We start from the raw sequence: 21,541 nt of genomic DNA on the forward strand, positions 1-21,541 counted from the left end.
TGAAATTTCCGTCTTTCAGGATAAATTCTAGTGTAAATTACCTAAACTATAGAGATAAGATAATGTAAGATAAGTGGGCACAAAATATAATCGAAACACTTGCAACTTGACTGCTGAGGGAGAAACTAATATTCGTTTAATATTTTTATACTTCAATATTCATTTTCCAGCGTAAATTATCTAATTCAGTATAAACGCGGTAATGCAATACGAGGGACAGAACATTATCGTAATCGTTTCGTGTTATTGCGTGAGAGAAAAGGGACGATTACGCGATTGATCGACTTGACGCCGGGAGAAAAATATAATGTAACGCACGTTTATTTTTCACGGAAAAACATTCGTGAGATAACTTGTTGATCAAAATTCGCGCAAGCGCAGTCGTTGCCTTTTTTCTACGTAAACTTCATTGCAAGGTGTGCATTTATAAGATATGTTTGTCTTTTACGTTTGTGCAAGATGTGTCGTTCCATCTTTCATATTGACGTATCAGCTATAAAATTAACGAAGGTAAAATATAAAATATTGTAGTTTGTTATTTAAATAAGCTTTTTATATTTGTGACATCTAAAATAATATATATATACATATATATATATATATATTAATATATGCAAATAATTAATTTTTTTTATTTCGCTTCAAAATCATCTTTTGAAAATTATAGACAATATCTCATCTGCTATAAAAAATGTACGTCTTCGCGCGAATAGCATCTCTTATTGACTCTTATTATTAATTAATATAGATACTGGCGCGACATGTACATATATATTTGTTAAAATTCACCCACAAGAGCTCTTTGTAGATTATAATACGGCACGTTTCAACGTTCTCTTGCCTTTCGTAGGGCAGATACGAGTCGACAATGGAAAAGCCTTTGAGAACTGGCATATCCTGTGAGGGTATTCATGGTTTTCTCCTTCCGGCTTCTTTTACTTTCTCTTCTCTTTCTGCCAACCTCTCTTTATCGTGTCACTTTCCACGACCGTATGGTCGGGTATTTCCGCCGTTGTTTGCGAAACGCGAAATGCCATCGAAAGACGGCAGATGACGCGTCTTCGACATAAGAAAGAAAGCGAAAGCGCCACATCGAGAAAAAAAAAGAAATGCTTTGCAATCGTGAAAGGAGAATAAAAGTACTGTGTCAAGATTTAGCTTTATAGTTATGAAGACAAATAAAAAAATGTAGCAAAACGAAGAAAATTTCACGCTTGCAATAGATTATTCAAAGAATAGATTTAAAAGAAGATAAAAGTTCCACATTGTGTGTATATACAGTAAATATACATTGTATACACACACGGGGAGGGGATTTACATAATTACGAATTGAAATACAAAAATGCACTCTAGAGGAAAGACTTTTGTAGTCACTAGAAGAGATAAAAAGAAATGTGTAGCAAAATTGAACAGAGAGCGAAAAATTTACGCCAAGAAAGAAGCCTTGCACAATTACAAAATAAGATAAAAACGAACATCCGAACATCGCAAGAAAACATAAAGAAGGATAAAAGAAAATTAATAAAGGAAGAGAAAAAAATATACAAAAAGCAGATCTATTCCATCGACTTTTTGACGTACGAGAATAATTTCTTGTTACAAAACTGTGAAACTTTTTTTTTTAACATTGAACTTGAAAGCACATTTTATACGCGAACATCGGATGAACGCGTTTGCGGCTGCACGTTTTGCGACTATGTGTTTGTAGGGAAAAGATGGAAAAGAGCGGGAAGAGAGATTCGAAAGGGGAGATGGTTGACGGAGAGGAGAAAACGAGGAAGAGCATGACAACACGCGGCTGTGTCGTCAGCCACGATTAAAATGTAAAGGGATTCATGCCGCGCAGCCAATTTATATGCGTCTGGCTAGGTTCGTTCTGAAATCGGTCGGGTATCCACCAGCCGTCCTCTCTTTCACTCTTTACCACTCAGCTTTTTCCGAGCACCCATCCTACATTATTCGCGCCCGTGCTTCTTTACATTCGATCAATTCGAATCATCGTCGAAATTTACGATTCTATCGATGCTTCGCGCCTCGTCGCCTGTCATGACAGATCTTTGAATTAGGATCAACCATAATTTGGCGCGCCGATCTAGGGTAGATAATATGACAGAAAAAAACAGTATCCTTGAGAGAATGCAAATATGCCTTGATTCAAGTATATTTTATTCTTATAAGAGCGCCAAATATAAATAATTTTGGATAAAGGATAATTTATCCTTAAAACAAAGTGCAAAATATTCTTGGTTGAAGCTGAAATTTACTTATAAATATTGCAAGGACAAGTGACAAGTGTGCATCGGATATAAGCGGTACTTTCAAATATATATAATAATTCTTAGTTCAAATGTGTGACTAAGTTTGTTTTTACTATATAATGATTTTTAAAAGAAGAATATATTTTAAGGATAAAATATACTTCACACAAACTTATTTATTATTAAGGCGAATGAAAATTTGTGATTGCAAAGAGCATTCTATGCTTAAATCAATCAAATAGCGTTCAAGAATAAAAATATACTTGAATCAAGGATTCCTTTTTTTTCTGTGATCGAATGTGTAGCAGTGCACGCAGCGATAGTAACGATAAAATTTCGAACCTATTCCAGATTCTGGCGCGAGATATTGAACTTTGAGAAATGAGATAAACGCGCGATGAATTCCGAAACTTTGCAAAATTTATCTCCTTTCACGTTGTTTTTCTTTCTCCTTGGAAAATTTGTTTAACCTTTACTTTGAAAGACACATTGGACTATTTTAATACTTTCCCCTTCGCCACAGAAATAATTAAATATGTCTAAGTCTAAAAAAATATTAAAAAAAAGTTTAACTTTTTTGTTCCTTTAATAATGTAATAATTTCTTGTCAGTTTTAGGCGATACAAATTCTGTATAGAGATTTTTCCAAAAAATATTTTTTCTTATAAAAAATTCATGCATTTTACATGTTGTACATAATTGATTATATTTTCAATTTATTGACTATATTTTTTCATTGTATTGATTACATTTCTCCCAATTGTAATATTTGATATTTTTGCGATTCCGTGGCTTTTACATTTAGCACAATTTGCATTCAGAACTTTAGAACAAACTTGATGTTGTAAACAAAATATTTTCACATCAACGAAAGGAAGTAAAACAACTGATAAGACTTTTTCGACCAAAGAAGAAAGCTGTTACAGGTTTATTTTAAATATTTATCTATCGTCAGCTTACCGAAGAGAAACTCACAGTTATAAAGTTAATTATATTGACTTAGGGAGTTTCTTCAGCAAATCGACGATGTGAACTTTTGCAACAGTCTTTTTCGATTTACTGCACGAGTACTTCATTTCATTGTTCGTAACATGATGTGCTGTATCTTACACAGCACCAAGAAAAATGAGATTCGTTTCTGGCAAAGAGAATCTTCTTTTCTCCTTTATATACTTTCTAGATGGAAGCAACGGAAGAATATTGAATAAAATTAATCGAATAAGATTATAAAAAGATCTATGCGTAAAAAATAATATTTATAAAATTCTCATATAAAAATATAAATTTATTTATCTACCCTAAATTAAATTAAGTTTCACAATATTAATTGCGTCACAAGATTTTTACAAGCTATAAGTCTCTGTTGAAAATAAAATTAAAAACTCGATATTCATTTCTTGTATTTTCTTTCTTCGATTTTAATTCGCGATCTCTCTGAGGACTAGGGGCATCAAAAGCTCGCGGGAAATGTCGAATTCTCTCGCAAAATCCAATCTTAATCTCGATCTGAAATCACCCGACACATCTCGTCCTGTCCCTATTCTCTTCCCTCTCGTACCCTTGTACAAGCTGCTCCTTTGCATTCGATGTATTCAGCAGCTCGTCTCGCGGATTCGGGCGTGAATCTGTCGATATTCTGTCGGATATGTTGGGTTTTGAAAAGAAAACATTACTGCGTCGCCTGATATCCCTATTTTTCCTCGCAATTTTCACTCGATACAGCCGACTGATCGAGAAAAATATTCTCTCCTCGCACCAGTTTGTAAATTCCATGAAACCGCACATATTTCAATGCCATTGAAACGTATTCTTGTAAAGAGGCGAACCGCACGAACCAACGAAAGCGAATCTCTTTTCAGTCCAAATTCTGTTCCTCTGATACCTGCTTTTAATATCCATGAGAAAATTATGAAAGAAAATTCAAGTATTCATTGAACGAGATCTCGATACACATAAATAATTTATTATTAAAAAATACGATATGTCAAAAAATAGAGAAATGTTACGATCCAACTGTGCTCTTCTAAATAAAAGTTTCGAATAAAAAGCAATATTAATTAACGTATACTATAGATATTAAAATATGTCTTGCAGTGTGTCATCTTGCACATTTTTCAACGAATTTATGACGATGGAATTAAAGAGGGAAAGAGAAAAAAAATAAAACTTGACATCCTAGTCTTTATCGTCGCTCAGTCGAGAGAAAGAGTTTACGTAAGGACGATGAGCGAAGAGCACCTTGCAAAAATTCAATTTTTTTGTCTTTTTATCAGGGTGTACCACGCGGATCACTTACGGCAAATCCATCATATAAAGTATGCGCGATGCGATGTCGTCGTCGCGACATGCATTTAGACGCATCGGGACGAGCCGAGCATCGTAATAAACGTGCGACAAATAAAATTTCGTAATCATGCGTATGCGCGACGATAGATGTATCGCGGCTTCGTCTGACTGCTGATAAGATCGGTGCGTGTTCGCGCATTTACAATCAAGCGAGCAGATACGATAACACCAAAATCACCCTCATACATGAAAGACTGATTATCGAATTCTTTTCTGTCGCGCCGCTCCGAAATATGCAAATATTTTCAGTCAATTAATTTTCAACATATTTATATATCATCTGTTACATATAAACATATATTTCTTAATAACACAATGACGCGTGCAACTCGACGTTAATTGAACTCTACATCACCTGTAAAATATTGTCTGCACTTTTGACACAGAGTCAGAGAAAATCTCGAACATGAAAACAATATAAAAAAATTCTTCTTGGAATTATTACAGATGCAAAATATATTGAGAAATATAATACGAAAAAAATAAAAAGAAAGAGAGAGAGAGCCATGTTAATGGCACCATAGATTTCTACCCTTCGTTCACCCCTTTCCGTTCGCATTTCGTCGTCGAGGGATGGAAGATCGCGTAAGGCAAAAGAACGAAGCGATGGGGACAACTGAAAAGAGTGCGCGATTCGCTTAACCCTCTAAACGTGCGGAATAATTTACGATCGGTCCCATCCGCGACAGTCTTCCTCGGAGGTTTCTTTCGCCCGGACTGCCTGCCTTTTTTTTTCCTTATCTCGCGCTCTCTTTTCTGCTTTCACCATCCACCGCGGAAACCACCCCTGTTATCCTCGATTTTCTTGGCGCACCACCCACCGCGAAATGTTACCAGAGAAAGAGTGGGAGAGAAAAGTCGTCGGTCTCATATATAAACCAGAGTGCGATGTGGAAGAGGCGGGTGATCGATCTACTTTCTTTCGATTTATCTGCGTGAGAAGCTAGTCCTCTTATTCCTTCTAAGAGATGAAAATGCTACTAAATTTGTGTGGCTTATAATGGTTGCGCACATCGCAAATCGTATCAATTGTATAGCTGATATTTTTCATTGAAATATTATAAATTTCCCTCATCCCTAATTTAACATGATTTTCTAAAATTAATTCGTATATACACACTGATCTCTTGTTTATAAATAACATCGAATAATTTACGTAATTTGTTGAATTAAATATTCAATCCAAGCGTAATATATTATAATTTTATATTTTATACACAAACACGTAATATATCACTTTTTGATTATTAAACAAACCGTCTATTATTCAATATTTTATATCATTATTAGTAGTATCATCGACAACATTATTAATACCTAATATATAGAGATCAATTTTAGAGAGTTATGTCAAATGAATCCACGAGAGAAAATTTTCTTTCGATTTATGAGGCATCATTTTTTAATACATATAATCTCTCCTCTTTCAAAGACATTGATATTTCTGGAAATTAGTTTCAAAGTTACTGTAAAATAACTATAAGCCGGTCGGAAGCTGTCTCTTCAAATATATATCGATACATCGCGCCTGAAAGGAATTTTATAGCGAGAGCGAGCTATATCGAGGATTTTATAATAATTCGATATTCATTACGGGGACAGGAGACCTCTATCGCGTAAGCTCCGAGGAGACACAGATATGCCGTTGAAGCTGCGAGAGACGGGAACAAACGATAGTTGCATCCTTCTCCCGACTCCCTTTTGAGCCGGTCTCTCTTCCGAAGTTACGCTTCCATCGAATTTACGTCGAACTCCTTTGTGCAGCAGATCACGACAGAAACCAAATTAAGAACGAGCCTCGGTTTAATGGGATTTTGAGGCGCAGAGACCAGGACAGACTTGCGGGATGACTGATGACATAGTATAAATGTTCGCAGATCCGAGATTATATTATGATCAAAATATCCCCCTATAATAAAATATGCAGAAAATACAGTCACAATAGATAGGTATCTAATAATATTTCTATATTATATTCCTAGATAATTTATACATTTTTTAATTCTATTAGCATGATAAAAAATATTTTCTATTACAGCTAAGAACACATTTTCGTAATCCGCAACAATTTCTCTGTCTCTCTTCTGGGAAACCCCATTCGCGAGCTACAACAATTCGAGCGATGTATTTTAATTAGAAAATTTGCATTTTGCCTTTCAAATGTTCCCGGATTGTGCAAGACAAACGGACAACGAAACACGTTTCGCAACAATAAAGTGTCACGTGGGTAGGTAACAGAAATTTCCTGGCAGCCGTAAAATCAGTGCTGATCGCAGAGAGCGATTGCTGGTACACCCTCCAACGAGAGACGCCCTCTCGTACCTTTGATGTCACGTCGCGAAACAAGCGCGATACGCATTTAATGTCGCTAACAGCGTTTAAATCGAATGCAACTGCCGAGATCTATCGACCCCGACACTTTATTGCGGAACGCAATGCGTATCGATTCAACCCTCGATGGACATTCCATAGCTTCGATTCTTCTCCGATGGAAACTGATAGTGGCAGATAGAGGAGCGATAGTTTGTCTATCGACAAACGTTGCGAAATTTTCATCGAGATTTATAACAGATAAATATTATAGATTTTATGAAAAATAATAACAGTCGCGGAAACGATATAAATACAGATCCCAAAGAAAAACACACACGCTCTCTTTGCAATATTTGATTAACGATATTAAATAAAAGATTAAAATGATTATTTATTCTCATTTTTATTATTTGTTTCTCAGCAAATGCTATTATTATTATAAGGAAATAAATACCCTTTATCAAAATAGCTAGATAAATTAATTAAATCATCTTTAACAATGAATATTCTGTTACAACTTCTGATGTTATTACATTTAAAATGTCCCAGTAATATAAATAAAAATATATTTTACAAAGACAATTTTTAAAAAAATTTTGATCATTTTAAACTTCTTCGTTCTTTCTTACTCACTTAGATTTTCACAGTCTTTGGCATGTACTCAGTATGCCGATGTCATCGATCAATTCGAGAGATACTCGATACTCAACACCAAACCAAAGACAGCATCGCGAAAAGTGGATAAACAACGACTCCCTCGAGTCGTCGACTTTCTCGAAAGTTTACTACACCGGAGGTGTTTCATGGGATTGCGCAAAAAGGACGGAAGTGACCGCGCGAACTTGCAGATTCCGGGAATCTTAAAAAGGTCGAAACGATTGACAAACTATATATGTATGCATTTTTTACGTTGTCGAAAAAAATCAGTCTCTAAACTGTCGTAAAACTTTATTTCTATACCTTTGATACAAAAGTATTCCTTCATTAATTTTTATATTTAAATAAAAGAAGCTCGTACTTCACGAACATGAAATTTTAAATAATTTTATATACAGGTCAATTTTAAATAAAAAATGAGAATCATCATTTTTCGAGTAAAAATTGCATCAATTACAAACTACCTATATTTCATGATGTTGACGAATAACTCCATAAATAGTAATTTTTCATTCTAATATAACTCGAAAAAATTGTGCAAAACTATTAAAAATGATTAAAAAATATTCGTCCGTCTTCTGCTACATTGCAGCCTAAATTAATAGTTAGTGAATAGTTGGGTATCGCGCAAACTTAATTTAGACGGAAATTAATGGACCGCTCCGGAAATTGTTGGGAAATAAAATACACGCTCAGCAATAGAGGTGAATTCGCGAAAAGGAAGAGAAAGGAGAGAAGCCGATTGTGAGTTCGATGCCTCGAGTAGTCTAGTTCGGTCGAATGGAACGCCAAGAGAGGAAGAGAAAAATAATTGCGTTAATTACCGAAATATCTTTAATAAGCGATCGGTTTATAAGAACAATGAAAATTGCGCCTTGCACTTTAGAGTCCAAGTCTAACATGAGAACGAAACAATCAGATTTTTTTTTTTTTTTTTTTTTCAAAACAAAGAGTTTTTCAGTTTTGATTCTTATTGTTTTGTGCATATTGCGATTATATTATTAATATTTAAAAACAGTTTTTATTATCTTATGAATAATAACTACAGCGTGATCTATCATATATTGAAATTTAGTACATAAAATTTCATGTTACAATAATTTTTAAATTCTGAATGTCATTTTGTATCTCAATATTTCTTCATTTTACTCGATCGCACAAGATGCAACAAGAAACAATAGACGATTACGGCGCCGGTGACGAAGGAAATCGTGACTTTCCCATGTCACCCCTCTTTCTACAATTTCCGTTCAATCTCGAGAAACAAGACTTTTCCCTCGGAAGCTTCGGAAGCCCGTTAAACGTTTTGTTGTCGCACCAATGCTCAACCAGGCATAACCAGAAAATTCACCGATGCTATGCACTCATCGGCCGTTCCTCACAAAAATGCTGACGCGAAGTGCCATTTCCTTCGGGAATAATACATAAAAACTTCACGAGCCAGAGTACGAGAATTGTTTTCAACTCGCGAGAAACTTGAAAAACCGGAACTGTATCTTGTCGTCTTCTTTCTTTCCTATCTCTTTTTTTGCAGTGGATATCTTGAAAAGTGTCGAAGAAAGTTAACTTGAAACATAGTGTCTTTTTCGATTTTGGAAGCGACTCTCTCTTCGAGAAAAATTTAAACTCGATTTTAACCGAGTGATGTAAAAACTGAAAGATTTTGAAGAGTTGAAAACTTGATATTCCGAAACAATTTTATTTACTAATACCCTTCAAATATTAATCCTAAATTTCACAAGCTACAGAAGAAGCTCGCTCGCTTCTCTTATTCCTAGATCGCAGATGTTTATCACGAAAAGTTTCCCTCGCGTAATTGAATTATATTAATAACCCGAAGCTAATAACGATATTATATATGCTCAATTATACCGACGCTGATTAATTGAATGATAAATTGCGAGAACGTGCGAGACGATTGAGAAGGCGCGCGTAATTAACGCCGTATCGGTGGCGTGTATCGACGTCGACGTCGTCGTCGTCGAAGTCCGTATTCTTGCTAAAAGCATCGAGTTTCGGCGAAAGCCGACTATGTGGTGCGCAGACACGGTGCCAAGTTTGAGAGAGTTGAGAATCAGGGTGCCCGACCGAGAGTTGTGGAAGACCGATTCCGGACGCCGACCCGACGACGAATTTACGGAGTTACTGGTGCCGGTTAATGCGATTTTAGGACATGCGCGGGCACGCGAGAGCGATGTCGCTCGATGTCTCGTCTCTTGCACCCTCTCTTCGACCGCGAAATTCTTGCGAGTCCGCGCCACGTGCGCATCATTTCTCTCCCAGTTCGCCCGCTTCGATATTATCGATTCATCGCGGTCTACGGAAAGCGCTCTAAAGTTAATGGCATAGTATAATAATAAAGTTAATTTAAGAAAAAACAGTTTAGCGTCTCTTTCGCGCGTCGCGAGTGCTTAGGAGGAACGATGCGGGAATTAATTAAAGTTATGCAATGATTGTACTTAACTAAATATATTCTTCAAGGCAAAATGGTACGCGTGAATACAGATAGATATATCGCTCGGATTACAAACGTGATGCGTCCGTGCGCGGCGACTATCGAAGACGGTATATCGTTATCTCAAAAATCTCCTATTTATACCTTGCCTCCTAAAACGCCCTTCGCTAGGCTTCGAGAGGCTTCGCGAATTTTCCATCTATTTTTATTTCTTCGTTTCTGTCCTACTCGTCTTTCGTCTCGTCTGTAATATTTTATTTATATTTACTTGTGCCTTTGTCCTTTTCGTATATGTCAGTGTTCGTATTCGTATGCGTGTTTTCCTTATTAATCTCAGGGAAGTATGTGACGATGTAATCGCCACAACAGTATCCTTAAAAGAATGCAAATATGTCTTGATTCAAGTATATTTTATCCTTATAATAGCGCCAAATATAAATAATTTTGGATGAAGGATAATTTATCCTTAAAACAAAGTGCAAAATATTCTTGGTTGAAGCTGAAATTTACTTATAAGTATTGCATCGGATATAAGCAATATAATTCTTAATTCAAATGTGACTAAGTTTGTTTTTACTATATAATGATTTTTAAAACAAGAATATAATCTTAAGGATAAAATATACTTCACACAAACTTATTTATTATTAAGGCGAATGAAAATTTGTGATTACAAAGAGCATTCTATGCTTAAATCAATCAAATAGCGTTCGAGAATAAAAATATACTTGAATCAAGGATTCCTTTTTTTCTGTGATATACTATAGTAATATTAATACAAAATTGTGCAATATTTTTGATATAATATATATTTTATGAAAATGTGCGATCGCGCACTTAATATTAAATGGGGTAAATGTCACATATACACGATAGTTTTCCTACAAAACATCACAGAAAAAACAGTATCCTTGAAAGAATGCAAATATGCCTCGATTCAAGTATATTTTATCCTTATAATAGCGCCAAATATAAATAATTTATAAAGGATAATTTATCCTTAAAATAAAGTGCAAAATATTCTTGGTTGAAGCTGAAATTTACTTATAAGTATTGCAAGGACAAGCATCGGATATAAGCGATATAATTCTTAATTCAAATGTGACTAAGTTTGTTTTTACTATATAATGATTTTTAAAAGAAGAATATATCTTAAGGATAAAATATACTTCACACAAACTTATTTATTATTAAGAGAAAAAATGAAAATTTGTGATTATAAGAGCATTCTGTGCTTAAATCAATCAAATAGCGTTCGAAAATAAAAATATACTTGAATCAAGGATTCCTTTTTTTTCTGTGACCGAATGGCAAATTTTGACGTTTTGTCCGCGTGGTAGATATCGCTCTATCAATTTCTTAATTAGCTTCGGACGAATCCCCAGCCTCGGTCGGGAGAAACTTAAAGCGGCGGCCTCGATTAGGTTAGCTGCATGTCGATTGGCGATGATGGCAAAGTTAGGGGATCGTCGCGACGAATTTGCCGAGTTTGCCCTGGCGGTTAATGGAATTTCCACGTGGCCACGTGGTACAAGGGAATATATAGTATGTATACGTCGCCCGAGCCGTGCTTTCTACGCAAACGCTGTGTTAATAAATGCGTTTAATACTCACACAGCGAGACAATCTCCAAGTGAAACGCGATTATCCTACGTACAACGGCATACAAGACAGTTTTAGCAGGATTCGTGATAGAAACGAAATGAAATAAGCATAGCGCACCACAGTATGTAATATAATCGTGCAAATAAAATGAGATAAATGTCGCGTCGTAATAAAATCAGTTTTCACGAGAGATTTTTTATTAAAACTTTTTTTTTCAATAAAGCTCTTTTTCTTGCATTTTGTAAATATAATTAATTTTTTTATAGATTTTTATTTTTATCTTTCCTAAAAATATACAATAGTATTTGTATTTTCAACAGATTATCAAAGTTTTATGGAAACTCCAACGGCGTCGTTTAATACAAATTACATCAACGTGTAATTTGTAACATCGAACTTGCCTTTTTACACAGAAATGCTAGGAAGTTCTTGCTGTGTAGGAAGGGTCGTCGACGGGAAACATTATCCTTGCCAGATGCGAAGCCATGAGACACTTCGGTCTCGAGGGCGTCCCTTAATAACGGCGTGAAATTTATCTCCCTGCTACGCTCGCGACGATATAACGAAAGTGTGACGGACGAGGATGATAATCGCATAGGGAGAAGAGGCACGCAAATTTAGTCCCATATAGTTGGAGAAGGAATTCTCGAGCGTTCCGAACGCCGCAATTAATGCGATTTCGTGATACCTGTTAAATTGCACACCTAACACGATATGAACCCATAATAGAGGTAACATACTTCATTACATTCTCAACTGAATTCAAACTTAATACGTAATTTAGAATCATCAAGTAGCTAATTAGTGTGTAATTTATGTGTGCTGACGTAAACCTTTAGGATAATTAATATAACGTTGTATGTTTTAGATGACAAGAATATCGCACCTATTTAAAATAATTTTATATATAAAACAAATATTGTGTTGCTTAAAATTTTTCTCTTTAAACATTTTTTGCACATTTTTTCGTAATATAATATTCAATTATTATTGTTTATGACTAGCCAGAAAAACCGATTTTCCTCGTGTCTTCCTACCGATGAAATAAAGACTTGGTTTATAACTCCCGCGAGACAAACATTTCCGCAAGACTTCGCTCCACATCCCATGTTGTAATTTACTAATTTCTTGGCGAGCTTATCATTATTATCCACGTTGGTTGCATTGCGAGGAGGAATAACTCCTCCGCATTGCGACTAATACATTTGCGTTTTTGTTCTCTTTCCGAGTGCGCGCCACTCAGCTATCGGGGAGTTAATGATGATTAAACGGAGTTTAAGTTCCAAGATAATGATCAGCGCCGCCGCGGTATATTAATTAATTAGAGAAACGTAGGGCGCATTAACAGGACTGGCGATTATTCTGAGAAAAAATCATTTTGCCAAGAGTCGCGAATAAATTTGGAATGATGCCATCAATGAAAACCTCGACGAAAACAGACGCAATAAAATATTCTTTCTGTTCGCAAAGAGAAATTTTTTGTCCGTTTTGAAGTAAACATTTTGCAAGTTTTTTTTTCAGTTTCCACCGATTGCAAAAATATTATTCTTTTAACTTCCAAATTCCAGACTAAATTGATTATTTTCTCATCGTCTTTTCTTTTTAATTTGTCGATTCTTCATTTCTAATTGATAAGCAAATATTTTATCATGACATGTTAATTCAATATATGTACAATGGCTATCGTTTTTTCTTCTGAATTTTTCTCCTCACACATTGTTAGATTGTGCCAAAGTGCGAACTTCAATCATCGACCTATAGGATTTATCTCTCCTCCTTATAAAGACGTGCCGGGATATTAATCTCTCGTCTTACTCTGATTGGTATTGTTGATTAAATTTCTATTAGGAAGACGTCACGATGTTAGAGGTTGCTCATTCATCTAAATTTATAAATCATAACTCAGTCGCGGCGTACGAGACAAATATAACTCTCTGATTTACCATTATCATGCATATTTCAAATATATCTATACAATATACATATTAATATATGTATATAAAAATAAAATTTAAATATAATAAAAAATAGATATATTTTTTAATATGCAGTTTATGCAGATCACAGTATTTTTTTCACTAAAAATTTCTTCAAATGTTTTCTGGTTTGAAATCATTTTAAAACTCTAAATAAATTACTCCTAAAATAAAAAAATGGTCTTTTAAATTCTATATATATGATATTTTTTAAATCATTGTAATTAATACATTAAAATATAAATTTGTTTAAAGTTAGATTGTTGGATTTAATAAACAACTCATCTTTTCGAAAACTGTAATAACAGATAAATAATAGCATACACCCATCAAAGTTTTATAGCGTTAGTTATCGTTGACCTAAACGGTTTAATGGGTTATAAAGTTCTGGAGTGTGTAATTAACGGTGGACGTTTAGAAATTTATTTGTAGTCCAAAACTGTTGAGAAGGTCGTTTATATATTTTATGAGATTTTCTATAATAATTCTTAATACTGTCTTTGATAACTTAATAGAATATGATAATCGTATAATCTATAATTTATATAACCGCATAACGAAAACATACACAAACGTCACTTATACAATATATACTATTATCAGCGAAATCATTGCGATCAGAGTATAATTATCCACTTCATTCATGCCCGAAAATTGAAAAATGTGTAATTACTTAAAAATAAAAAGATTTCGCGAATCTTTATTTTGCAGGATCCCCATTACTGAAACAATATGACTATAGATATTTTTATAAAAATTTAAATTCAATTTTTAATTATGATTTTAATATTCTATTAAATTATAATTTTAATATTCCCTTATAATTATTATCATAATAAATTATCATAACTTATATACAATATAATGGCGAGTTTTTTGCTAACGTGAATTATTTTAAACTTAATACATTCCAGCGAATAGCGCGCGAATGTTTTCTCGATGCAAGTAACAAAAATATATGGCATACATTAAAAACACGTTGAGCGACGCGCGTTTTCTCACACGAGCGGCAAACGATTGAGTAAACTCGCATAAAGTTTTCCTAAAAAGAATGAGAGGAAGGGAGAGGCAAACTCTAACGTCCGGTTCAAAGGATTAGCGAGGCCGTTGAAAAGTTTTTCAATTACGAAAAATCCCCTGGGAATTACCGGAGGAAAACTCCGCGGCCGCCCGCAAGAAGATACACGTGGTCGAGAACCACTTCCTCGCAGCAATACGCGGGTCAATGTCGAAGTATTTAAAGCGACAAACTCACTTCCCGGGCAACGTAGCTCGGGTTTCAAATGCATGTGGAAACTGTGAAGTGAACGACTTCATTAACTTTTCGTACGCCAATCAAAATATCAACTATATACTTCTCTTTTGAACGCGCTATGTATTTTCGCTTTCATCGAGCTCTCATCAAGAAAATATAAAAATATCAATCATAATTTGCATCCCTCCAAAATTCAAATTTATATTTGAAAATTACCATCTCTCATAAAGCAACCATTATTTTTCTCTTTCCACGGTAGATCGGAGCAGCTTCCGAGATATCATACATATAAAGAGTATAGATACGTGTAAAGTGAAATTCTCGAACGGCAACTAACAATTAATAAGATTAGTATTCGGTTTGCAGTTTATTAAAATTCGCAATCGTTCCCCAATAGAAAAATGCCGCGGCAACTATATACTTCTCTTTTTTTAAACGCGCTATGTATTTTCGCGTTTATCCTATACAGTTTACTAAAATTCGCAATCGTTCCCCAATAGAAAAATGCCGCGGCAACTATATACTTCTCTTTTTTTAAACGCGCTATGTATTTTCGCTTTTATCGCTCATAAAGAAAATATATTCAATTCTAATTTGCATTCCTCCAAAATTCACATTCATATTTGAAAATTACCATCTCTCATGAAGCAACCATTATTTTTCTCTTTCCACGGTAGATCGGAGCAGCTTTCGAGATATCATACATATAAAGAGTATCGATACGTGTAAAGTGAAATTCTCGAACGGCAACTAACAATTAATAAGATTAGTATTCGGTTTGCAGTTTACTAAAATTCGCAATCATTCCCCAATAGAAAAATGCCGCGGCAACTATATACTTCTCTTTTTTTAAACGCGCTATGTATTTTCGCTTTTATCGCTCATAAAGAAAATATATTCAATTCTAATTTGCATCCCTCTAAAATTCACATTCATATTTGAAAATTACCATCTCTCATGAAGCAACCATTATTTTTCTCTTTCCACAGTAGATCGGAGCAGCTTCCGAGATATCATACATATAAAGAGTATAGATACACGTGTAAAGCGAAATTCTCGAACGGCAACTAACAATTAATAAGATTAGTATTCGGTTTGCAGTTTACTAAAATTCGCAATCGTTCCTCAATAGAAAAATGCCGCGGCAACTATATACTTCTCTTTTTTTAAACGCGCTATGTATTTTCGCTTTTATCGCTCATAAAGAAAATATATTCAATTCTAATTTGCATTCCTCCAAAATTCACATTCATATTTGAAAATTACCATCTCTCATGAAGCAACCATTATTTTTCTCTTTCCACGGTAGATCGGAGCAGCTTTCGAGATATCATACATATAAAGAGTATCGATACGTGTAAAGTGAAATTCTCGAACGGCAACTAACAATTAATAAGATTAGTATTCGGTTTGCAGTTTACTAAAATTCGCAATCATTCCCCAATAGAAAAATGCCGCGGCAACTATATACTTCTCTTTTTTTAAACGCGCTATGTATTTTCGCTTTTATCGCTCATAAAGAAAATATATTCAATTCTAATTTGCATCCCTCCAAAATTCACATTCATATTTGAAAATTACCATCTCTCATGAAGCAACCATTATTTTTCTCTTTCCACGGTAGATCGGAGCAGCTTCCGAGATATCATACATATAAAGAGTATCGATACGTGTAAAGCGAAATTCTCGAACGGCAACTAACAATAAGATTAGTATTCGGTTTGCAGTTTACTAAAATTCGCAATCGTTCCCTAATAGAAAAATGCCGCGGCAACTATATACTTCTGTTTTTTTTAATGCGCTATGTATTTTCGCTTTTATCGCTCATAAAGAAAATATATTCAATTCTAATTTGCATTTCTCCAAAATTCACATTCATATTTGAAAATTATAATCCCTCATGAAGCAACTATTATTTTTCTCTTTCCACGGTAGATCGGAGCAGCTTCCGAGATATCATACATATAAAGAGTATAGATACACGTGTAAAGCGAAATTCTCGAACGGCAACTAACAATTAATAAGATTAGTATTCGGTTTGCAGTTTACTAAAATTCGCAATCGTTCCCCAATAGAAAAATGCCGCGGCAACTATATACTTCTCTTTTTTTAAACGCGCTATGTATTTTCGCTTTTATCGCTCATAAAGAAAATATATTCAATTCTAATTTGCATCCCTCCAAAATTCACATTCATATTTGAAAATTACCATCTCTCATGAAGCAACCATTATTTTTCTCTTTCCACGGTAGATCGGAGCAGCTTTCGAGATATCATACATATAAAGAGTATAGATACACGTGTAAAGCGAAATTCTCGAACGGCAACTAACAATTAATAAGATTAGTATTCGGTCTACAGTTTACTAAAATTATTGATGATAGGGCCAATGGGTAACGAGAGGCATTTAATTAAGGGTTAGCCGAGGGCGCTGATTTCCCCTATCATACCGGGGACAACCCTATTTCGAGAGAGAGAGAGAGAGAGAGGGATGCAGGTTAGGTAGATAGGTACATAGGTATACGCATCCCCTGCGACAAGCCGAGATAGCGCATTGGAATATTTAACGATCCAGAAACTGAACGCGTGTTTGTGCTATCTTCGTTAGCACTTCAACGTTACGTGACCGGCGTGTTTAAAACCGCCGTCCTCCAACTCGATTAATCGAATTCGAGTCCCATTACGTACGTCGAGCACACGAGTAATGACGCTAAATAGTACTGCCGGTAATATTACGAAGTGGGTAATAACGCTAATAATGCCGAATGCAGCAGCGCAGATGAATTTATTAATTGCGCCCGAAACACGTACGCGAATAAATATTTAACAATGTGTTTAACATAATGCAGTTTTCGCGCCTCGTCATTATTATCACCGCGCTCAATCTTTCGGCTCGCGAATATATGAGAACAATGCAAAATCATTACCGTTCAGATGTGAAATTTTCATCGCTCTATTAAATGTCTATTCAATCACAAATACTAAAACGGCATTTAAACAAGACGACGAAATTAGTCAATATTTAATAAAGCTTTATTTATATTTGGACATTTTTTCAGTTCAGTTCTCGATTATTGGCTTCTCATATTTTCGTTAAAAATTATATAACTTCAAAAAACAATAATATAATTTAGAATGAATCCAAATAGACTCGAAAATCATTCATAAAATATTTCGAAACATTATTGGAAGCAAACGAAAAAGTTTCTAGACTAAAAAGAAAATAGAAAAGCAGTTATGCCTGAAAAAAAGGAAAAAGGAAAAGGTACGAGACATGGATACTGTCGATTCCAACAAGATAATGCATGACATGCAGTCACGAAAAATATCACGACCACATAAAGCCTGCCTCGACCGTTTTCTTCAAGACATCCGATACATTCATTCCTTTCGAAAGTTAAATACTACCACGGAGAATGGAAAAAGGCAAGTATGAGAAAAAAGTTGGAAAAGATAAAGTGACAAAAGGATAAAAGCGAAAGGATAAATCGGGAAAGGAAGCGCCGAGGAAAATCAAAAATATAATAATATGAAGAACGAGAATCCTCGTAGGTGCGAAACCTCGTAAATAAACACTGCTGAGTTAGAAACGCGCGAAAAATAGTTCGATACATCTCGTCGACGAGATTACAGGCTACGCTCATATTTGTATCGAGGGAGTACGTATAGGGGTGGAAGGGTTAGGAGAAAGAGGATCGACGGCTAAAGCCTCGGCTCAATTAGCAACATCCAGTTTAATGAAAGCGATCGCGGCGATCCAATAAAATTCTAATAAAGTCGCGCGCCGTTGTACACCGAGCGGAATACGAAAAGGAAAAAAACAGGAAAAAAAGAACAAGAGGGGGAAGAGATTAGGGAGAAAGGGGTTGGCGATGAACAGGGAGAAAGGGAAAGGGAGAGGAAACTGTTTCGACGAACAGTAACGTGAATGGATCTGAATTCGTGTCGCTCGGACAATGTCGCTGCGAACACAAGAGTACGAATATAACGACGAGGGTCGTGATAATACGAGAAGAAATAATCTCCGAAACCATCCCCTTTATTCCGACTATCAATGCACTATCATGTGGAGAGGAAAAATTAGGCTTCATTTTGCAATGAAACTACTATATCTGTACTATCCCAATTGCGGTTGCATTCTCTCTCTGGTTTCGCTACCTCTCGAATTTTCGTTCGTGAAATCGGAAGAAAAGGAGACCAGCTAACTCTCCGTGATATTATAATACACCACCATTGTGAGAACTTTGCTGTAAGATTAAGTTTACTCTATAGACGTTCGCAAAACTAAAACTCTTGAAACTCGACATTTTCTATGCAACAATTTAATAGAAAATCGTTGAGATTTAATTGAAGCAAAACGACGTAGTGAAAGAGATGGTATTTTTCAATCAGCCATTGAAATCTTACAAATTTAAAATTAATATCCATAATGAAAATTGTTCGCACATTAGAAAAGAAATCTACTTTAATATTAATGCAATTTTTGTTTCAATTAATTCTTTTCTTATTACAATTATGACAATAAATTTTGTATTACACGTGCAGACAAAGTGGCACTTTGTGTGCGTGTTTTCTGTGCGGATAGCGTTTTCCCACGCCGCCATCTAGCGGCGACGCGGTGACTAAATAAGCCGCATTCAAAGCCATTGCCTACGACTGAAGCCGTGGGCAATGACTTTGAACACGGCTATTCCCGCACCGTGCCGCCGCAAGATGGCGGCGTGCGATCGGCCACCTCGCGCACAGAAAACGCGCACAAAGCCACTTTGCCTGCACTTGTAATACAAAATAGTATACTAATAGTATACATATAATAGTATACAAAATAATATACTATTGTTCACTTTATAAAATTCTATAGTCTTTTTCATATAACTACTTTTCTGGGAAAAAAGCAGCGTTGTCAATTTGTACTTAAAAAAAGAGATTATCGGGGTAAGAGATACGAGCTTTTATTGTATAGAGCTGCAAAAGAACTTTAATAAAAAAAATCAAATTACTAGCTCGAGAGGTACATTTCACGGATAGAAGAGATCGACAAGCGTAAGAAACCAACTCAGCGATATACCTATATACACGCATGTGCGCGATTCCCCGTTCTAATTTCCACCAAAGAGAGAGAGAGATAGAGAGGAGAGCTTGCTCTCGGCGCTCGTTAGGCAATATCGAGCCTAATCTCGTCTGGCGTGGCGGAATCGCGCTCCCCAAACCGCTGTCGAGCAACGGGAATCGAATAGCGCGAGGATCCCACCGTCGACGTCGATGGCGACGGACAGCTCGGGAGCAAGAGGGAAGCAGGACGAGATGAGGGAGAGAGAGAACTTGGAACAAATACGATTTCGACGACGATCGACCGTCGGGCTCACCGCATTTCGTCGACGTGTTAATCCCTTTATCTCTGTAGCTCCCTTTTATATACGCGCCCGCCAATTCCCTCCCTAGTTTCCCCGGGGCTTCTTTCTTTCCTTCCCTCTTCTCCGTATTCTTCCTCTTTTTCTCTTTTCTCGTATTTTTTTTACTCTTGCTACAGGCCCTTTCTCTCTCTCTCTATCTCTCTCTGTTCTTCTTCTCTTTTCGGGATTTTCGACTTCCGCCTGTCGTTTTGTATCGCTCGTTCCATTTACTTGGACGATTCCCTCGATTCTGAAAGATCCTATATACGGAAAAGCTGAGTCAATATCTTGATACAGATCGGGAACTGGTTCTTTCTCCGCGAGTTATTTCATGATTCGCGAAACGCGAATTTTAAATATCGATACGATAAGTTACGGTTGAATGTACTTTGAAAGAAAACCATCAAGTTTTAACATTGTGTATTCAACACATGTTACAAAATTATCATATATAAAACAGCATCAATATTTTCAACTATTATTAAAAAAAAGTGATTATTTTCTCCATACAATATAATTGAATTTAAGCCGACTGAAATTTCCCTATAATTTTATCGTATGCGAGAAAATGCTAAACCATCGTAATGACATTATTAAAAAGAAAAGTGATTATTTTCTCCATACAATACATATTATATAATTAAATCAAAGTCGATTGAAATTTCCCTATAATTTTTTAATACCATCGTAATGTTTCCAATTTATATTTCCGCATCGCGTCTATACTTTCGACAAGTTTCTCGCGCGTATACTTCCGATGCTCAGGAACGCGAGGATGTGTGTTTATTATTTTTTTTCCCCTAGATAAAAAATCTCTATTATCTTCTCAGGTCGGCGGCGCATCTCGCACATTTCGATCGGTCGTTAAAAACGCGATGCGTGTCAAACGCACTTCGCTTCGCGCGCGCCGCCGTTATCCGGTGCCGAAGCGACAGCTCGAGTGCAGCCGAGGAGCTGGGAAAATCGTCAAGCGAGAAATTTATAAATCCGTTTATATATCGACGCCGCACATGGGACGGAATGGACGTACGTACATGCGAACATACACAGTGTCACGGAATTATTCTCAACCTGGGAGCAAGATTTTTTCTCAGCAAGAAGTCGTATTTGTACATTTTTCACAATTTTTCGTATATTAAAAATTGATTTCGATTCTAAATCGCAACCACGTCTTTATACGTTCTCCTTATATCCCTCGAAAAATAAAAATCCTTTGCATATATTTTTTATTTTATTCGATTGCCTTACAACACTGTTCAACAATTACTTTTTTTAACACTG

At 35.5% G+C, this 21,541-nt stretch overlaps 1 protein-coding gene and 1 long non-coding RNA gene across 4 annotated transcripts in view; one reads left to right on the plus strand and one right to left on the minus strand.

Annotated features, from left to right (window-relative positions):
- The window catches only part of Slip1 (SLo interacting protein 1), a 173,160-nt gene that overhangs the window by 97,727 nt on the left and 53,892 nt on the right, over positions 1 to 21,541 (minus strand). The gene's annotated exons all lie outside the window — the stretch shown is intronic.
- Positions 427 to 7,590, plus strand: LOC114939537 (uncharacterized). 2 transcript variants are annotated; one of them, XR_003821263.2, is made up of 4 exons: positions 427 to 510; positions 6,371 to 6,555; positions 6,645 to 6,833; positions 7,557 to 7,590. It is a non-coding gene; the product is annotated as an uncharacterized LOC114939537 (long non-coding RNA). The 2 variants fall into 2 exon arrangements; XR_003821264.2 differs by having other exon boundaries at positions 6,374 to 6,555.

This window comes from Nylanderia fulva, unplaced genomic scaffold, assembly GCF_048542155.1.
Source record: "Nylanderia fulva isolate GAGA-0341 unplaced genomic scaffold, ASM4854215v1 Scaffold1, whole genome shotgun sequence".
Taxonomy (NCBI): Eukaryota; Metazoa; Arthropoda; class Insecta; order Hymenoptera; family Formicidae; genus Nylanderia; species Nylanderia fulva.